General features: G+C 41.1%; 1 pseudogene; it reads left to right on the top strand.

The window, feature by feature from the left end:
* Positions 1–406: 406 nt before the first annotated feature.
* LOC149749509 (RWD domain-containing protein 4 pseudogene) lies at positions 407–2677 on the top strand (annotated as a pseudogene).
* The last annotated feature ends 4209 nt before the right edge of the window (positions 2678–6886 follow it).

Raw genomic sequence — 6886 nt, 5'->3', positions numbered from 1 at the left:
GGCATTTGTGCTTGGAGTAGAATCTTCTGAAAGGAAGAAGGCATTAGTGTTTTGGGAACACCATAAGTCAGGTTGTTTACAATTTTCTGATTGGACGTACTGGGCTACGATTAATCTTATCACTGCACATCTAGAACTGATTTATTAGCTACTGAATGATCGATTTTTCATGATATCAGCTTCCTAGAGACTCCTCTATGGGCTGTAAAAAATGCCTATGAAATTAATGTCTAAATGCCCTCTGTAGCAGGTTGGTGCAAATAGAGTTGAATAAAATTAGTTCTTTAGTTACACCGAGTTCTTCCCACCCGCAGAAAGAGTGAGGGTCTAGAAAAAGCCAGGTTGAGTGGTCCAGTGCCAGCTTAGAAAGAAGCACTTGATTCAAAAGGAATTTGACAGGCGACTCGCTGGCTCCACTGTTGCGGAGGCCGCTGACTCCTCGCTTGCAATCCTCCGCTGACGGCTTCGCGCTGCCCGGGGACCGGGAACCCGCGAGACTCTCGTCTGCGGTGCTAAGGGTGTGCCTCAGCAGCCCAAGGCGCAGAAGAGGGACGCCCCGGCCTTGGGGCCACTGCCCTCGCATTATTTTCGTTGTCGCGAACGCCGTCCGCCCGGGAGGCGCCCCGTGACCGGCGCGATGAGTGCCAACGAGGACCAGGAGATGGAACTGGAGGCATTGCGTTCTATTTATGAAGGAGATGAAAGTTTCCGGGAATTAAGTCCGGTTTCATTTCAATATAGGATAGGTGAAAATGGTGATCCCAAAGCCTTCCTAATAGAGATTTCCTGGACAGAAACCTATCCCCAGACACCTCCAATCATATCTATGAACGCCTTTTTTAACAACACCATATCATCTGCTGTAAAGCAGAGCATATTAGCCAAGTTACAGGAAGCAGTGGAAGTCAATCTCGGGACGGCCATGACCTACACATTGTTTGAATATGCCAAGGACAGCAAAGAGCAGCTCATGGAGAATCACCATCCTGTCCATTCGGCTACGTCCATAAGCAATATCATCTCAGTTGAAACTCCTAACACAGCCCCATAAAGTAAGAAAAAAGACAAAAAAGAACAACTCTCAAAAGCCCAGAAACGTAAGCTGGCAGATAAAACAGATCACAAAGGAGAACTTCCTCGAGGTTGGAACTGGGTTGATGTGGTGAAGCATTTAAGCAAAACTGGCTCTAAAGATGATGAATAGCACTTGGAATTTGAGACGAGGGAGGAACAGCATCCTTTAAAAAGAGTATGAAGCGCTTTTCAAATTCTCATCCCAATGGAGCAGAAGACTGAGTGAACAGTGAGTTCACAGCGTGATCCATATTAATAGGCTTCTCGTCTTTATGTCTTCATCCCTTCTTTCTCTTAATTACTGAAGCATAAATTGCTTCAGAGAAATTTAAATACTAGTATTTGAACTTTATACATAATATTCTTTGTAGTTCCTTTTTATTTTTCAAGGGTGAACTGCTTTTTAATAAATGAATATCTGTTTATACTTTCCTCCTGGTTTGGGTTATGTTTGATCATGAGAGCTTTCAATGGTATGTGGAATAGGAGAAAGAAAGAAAAAAAAAACCAAATCTGCCAAATACATTAGAAAGCATTTGACTAGAAGTGCTGGTTCCTATTTAAAACCGTTCCCTTTGCTGCATATACCAAAATGGGGGTAAAAGATGCCTTAATATTTAATTTTTATATTGTTAGAGACAATGGTTTTCATAAATTCCTATTTATCTGTTGTTGTGTATTTTTAGTTGTTTGATAACTGAGTTCTTCTAAGTGGTTTCACATAAAACCACATTTCAAGCATTGTTTCTTTTCAAGTATCCAAATGTATGTCTGAGCCCACTCATCTTTGTAAAAATAGACATAGAAGTCTTTCAGATGCTGTTTTAGCAGGAAGTTACTGATGTGTATGTGCGATTTACAGTGACTCTGTATGTACTCCCCAGCTTGAAAAGCGCTTAGAACTACTGCTGTGGTTTCTGGAAGAGTCAGTTGTTGGTTCCTCAATTACACCTGTGCAGCTCGGGTCTGGGTTTTTAAAGAATAGTTAACTTTTAAAGAAATTTCTTTATCAAAAGAGCAGTTTGAGTTATATCCATGGTTTTTGCTGGGTTAACATTGGCTTCAGTTAAATCGTTTCAATTATAAAGTAAGTATAACTATGGTGAAGAAGCTTGTCTCATTTTTAAATGCTGAGTCACATTTTATTTCTTGAATTAATACGATAGAAACGTCGAAATTCAGGGCCACTTGAATATGCCAGCGTTCTTGTTTTGGGGTTGTGTGTATAGTTTTTGTTGTGCTGATTTGTTTGCTTGTTTTTTAAAGAAACAAACTGCTATGTCTGCTAGTGGAAGAAAATGCTTTGTTTTGCTCTGAAGATTCTGAAATTATTCAGGCATATTGTGGTTCATAGATTACAAAGAATAATGCTAGTTAAATGCCAATGAACTATTTTTACTCTTTTTATACGAAATGTACAAATTTCGGGGGGGGGGGTGATGGTGGCAGCGGTGCCTCTTACTACCTTATGTAAAACACTTGAACATTCTCATCAATATTGCCATCATCTGTTTAATACTCCCAGTATATTTTCTCAACGTCTGTTTACCTAAAGTTGTATGGAATGACATAATAAGCAATAAAATCTGAATTACACTCAAAAAAAAAAAGGAATTTGACAAAAAGTTCTTCAGCGGGGAGGAACTTAATTTTTTTTTTAATAAATTTATTTATTTATTTATGGCTGCACTGGGTCTTCGTTGCCGCGCGCAGGCTTTCTTTAGTTGCGTCAAGCGGGGGCTACTCTTCGTTGCGGTGCACGGGCTTCTCATTGCGGTGGCTTCTCTTGTTGCAGAGCACGGGCTCTAGGTGTGCGGGCTTCAGTAGTTGTGGCACGTGGGCTCAGTAATTGTGGCTCGCAGGCTCTAGAGCGCAGGCTCAGTAGTTGTGGCGCACGGGCTTAGTTGCTCCGCGGCATATGGGATCTTCCTGGACCAGGGCTCGAACCCCTGTCCCCTGCATTGGCAGGCGGATTATTAACCACTGAGCCACCAGGGAAGCCCCAGGGAGGAACTTATAATGTCAGCTGAATAGACACTGTATGCACGTAGGAGACAGTGTTTAAACTGTTTTTCCCTAATTATTCTTTCAAACTCATAATGCATATGAATCACAAGTTTGGAATTGGCAGTTGTGGCTTACTGAGGCCATGCTTCGAATAAATCTCATCAACTAAAGGTGGATTGCCACAGTCTCACTTCCAGCTGGCTCTTGCCAAGTTTGAACAGCCCCCGTTTCCTGGGGTTTAATGGAACCATTAGGGACAAAAAAGACTCTACAACTCTACTTCTGTGCCTAGAGAAGACAGTCGTGTGTGTGTGTGTGTGTGTGTGTGTGTGTGTGTGTGTGTGTGTGCAGAGGGGGTGAGCAGAGGGATGTGGCCTGGAGGAAGGACCAGAAGCTATGGCAGTTCATGTCTCAATGTTACTTCTTAGGCACCTCTCTAAGAGATTGAATAATTTGTGAGAAGGATGTTGAGACAAATGACCATGAAACAAACAAATGATAAGCTCTTGTATTAGTTTCCTGTTGCTGCTGTAACAAATCACCACCTACCACAAATGGCTTAAAGCAACACATCATTATTATCATACATTTCTGGAGGTCACAAGTCCAAAATGGATCTTAAGGAACTAAAATCAACCAGGCTGGTTCTTTCTGGAGGCTCTAGGGAAGAATTTGTTCCTTGTACTTTCTAGCTTCCAGAGGCTGCCCACATTCCTTGACCTGTGGTCCCTTCCCCCATCTTCAAAGTGCATCACTCCAGTATCTGCTTCCCTGCCACATCTCCTCTCTTACTTTAACTGTCCTGTCTCCTTCTTAAAAGGACCCTTGTGATTACACTTGGTGTCGCCAGATAATCCAGAATAATCTCCCCATCTCAAGGTCCTTAATGTAATCACATCTGCCAAGTCCTTTCAGGACATCTTTGCCAGACCATTATTCTGCCTACTGCAGAATAGTGATCTTCAGTCTGTGCTCATGTGCAAGCTCAGTTATTCTCAGTGTCTAAACTTTTCCTAGGTAAGGCTGCCTCTTCCAAGTTTTGGGTCTCAGTTGGGCATATGTACTGAACATATTTCTCTGCAGGAACCAGATATGTCTCCAGAGATGCCTTCATCATACTCAAGTCATCAAATTATTTGCAGTTAAATCTTAAAAGCATGTAGAGTCTAGGTCACCAACTAGCCCAACAAGGGAAGAGGGAAAGCATTGCTCTGCTCTTACCTGCAGGACCCAGAATGGCTGCTCTATTAAGAAGGCAAAGTCTTGAGAGCACTTGTTTCAGCCGTCCTGCTGAAGTTGCAAATTGCTTACGTGCTCAGGCTCCATGAAGACCCCATCACAGAGCAGTAGGCTTTAGTTTCTTTGTAATCCCTTTCTGGCCTAGATCCCCTTTACCCAGGGACTGCCTCTTGAATTAAGAAGCCCAGTGGAATTCACTGGCAATGAAATGGAGTCAGATAGACCTGCAAGCAGAATCATGTCACTCTCTAAATCTCCCCTGCTTTTGTTTTTATTTATTTGTTACTGTTATTTAATTTTAGAAGTTTTTTAAACATACAATTTTATTTGGCAAGTTATAGATGAGAATGTTTTTTAGAAAGCACAGCTTCAGAATAAAAATCAACTGATGACTTCTTTAAATGTAATTTTCCATTATAATAATTAAATATAATGACTTGTTTGAAGACCTTCAGAGTGCATGATTTAATAAAAGCAGCTGACATCAATGAGTCTTCACTCCATGCTAGGCAGTGTTTGGAATGTTCATTATTTCTATTTTATGGATGAAAAAACTCTGGCACAGAAGGTAACTGAAATGTGGAAGGCTACCACTTGGTGAGTGGCAGAGCTGAGTGGAAACTCAGGCAGCCTGACAAGTTTCTTTCTCTTCAGCTCCAAGATATCCCACCTACCACTTGGTTGTTTTAGTATCATATAAAGATAAAGCTCTCCAAATCAGTTTTCTTTTTTAAATTTCCCTAAATATCTAAATAAGGGGTTTAAAAAAATCTATTTAGTTAAGGTATTAAGACCCTGCATGAAGGGCAGCAATAGAGACACAGGTGTAGAGAACAAACGTATGGACACCAAGTGGGGAAAGTGGTGGTGGTGGGATGAATTGTGAGATTGGGATTGACATATATGCACTAATATGTATAAAATGGATAACTAATAAGAACCTGCTGTATAAAAATTAAATAAAATTCAAAAATTCAAAAAAAAAGAACTCTTACAAGTCAATAATAATAAAAAAGAAAAATAGAAAAAGACCCTGCATGATTCCCTTTATAGACTTCGCCAACTTGCCTCATCACTAACACCTGTGTGTTGCTTTGGACTCTGCAAACACTGCTGCTTTGTCAACCCAATACCCATCTCCTACTACCTTGTATCTTGTCTCTTGCAGCTATATATGTCACTTCGTAAGTATACTCACTTTTCCAGCTTTTTGGCCAGGATTGGCTATGTGCCACCACTCTGGGAAAAGAGACACAGGCACAAGCCAGGTAGGGGTAGCTCTGGAGAAGTTTCTGATTTCTTAATAAAAAGAATCAGAGCAGTGATACTGTCTCCTCCTTGCTTTGAATGGATATGGTGGCTAGAGCTGAAACAGCTGTCTCGAAATTGCGAGGATAACAGAACTTCAGATACGTTGGTGATAACATCATTGAACATCTGAACCAATGTCAGCAACCACTTACCTCTTAGCTTTTTCTTGAGACGAATTAAACTCTGTCAAGTAGTTGGATTTTCTTATTTGGTTTTGTTTTTACAAAAAAAGCAATCTTGTTGCAAACTGAACACCCAATCTTCCAATTCTCCTTACGACTCCATTGTAGAATTTTCAGCCAAGAATTTACTTTAGTCCTTTTTGATCTCTTTATTTTCTTTAACTTCAGGCCAAAACTCTTTGCTGAGTTTTAAAACCTAAAATGCAACAGGACCTTGGAGGTGTCCTCCTGAATCGGCATCTCACTGTAACAGGATAAAAGCTAAACTTGTCATCTTCCTCCCTGTGTCCCTCAAATCCAAACCCCCCTGTATTCCTTCCTCATTAAATGGCATCAGAATCTACCCAGTTGCCCAAGCCAAGATATAGGCATCACTCTTTTTTTTTTTTAGCAACTTTATTAGAGTATAATTGCTTTACAATGTTGTGTTAGTTTCTGCTTCATAACAAAGTGAATCAGCTATACATATACATATATCCCCATATCCTTCCCTCTTGCATCTCCCTCCTACCCTCCCTATCCCACCCCTCTAGGTGGTCACAAAGCACCGAGCTGATCTCCCTGTGTTATGTGGCTGCTTCCCACTAGCTATCTATTTTACATTTGTTAGTGTATATATGTCCATGCCACTCTCTCACTTCGTCCCAGCTTACCCTTCCCCCTCCCCATATCCTCAAGTCCATTCTCTAGTAGTTCTGCGTCTTTATTCCTGTCCTGCCCCTAGGTTCTTCAGAGCCTTTTTTTTTTTTTTAGATTATATTCTGCCTTCCTGTGGATTGACTTCCTTGATCTCATTCAGTGCCATTTTACCCACAACCACTGCCACTCTCTTACAAACTACCCTCACGATTCCTTGCCTAGCTTTCTGCAGTAACCTCTTATCTAGTCTCCCAGTTTCTAATTTTGCTCACACCAAACCCCATACTTCTGTCAGAGTCATTTTTCCAAGTCACAAATCTAATTGTGTCACTCTCTGATTTAAAAAATGTCAAAGCCTCCTCCTTTCTGCCTTCAGGATAAGATCCAAACTGCTGAAATTGTACCCAAGGGCTTGGTTCCTTTCTCTCTCTACA

The sequence above is a fragment of the Delphinapterus leucas genome, chromosome 3, assembly GCF_059928025.1.
Source record: "Delphinapterus leucas isolate spDelLeu-1000000601 "Yukka" chromosome 3, BTC_Dleu_Yukka2, whole genome shotgun sequence".
Taxonomy (NCBI): domain Eukaryota; kingdom Metazoa; phylum Chordata; class Mammalia; order Artiodactyla; family Monodontidae; genus Delphinapterus; species Delphinapterus leucas.
This window is presented reverse-complemented; position numbering and strand designations above follow the sequence as displayed.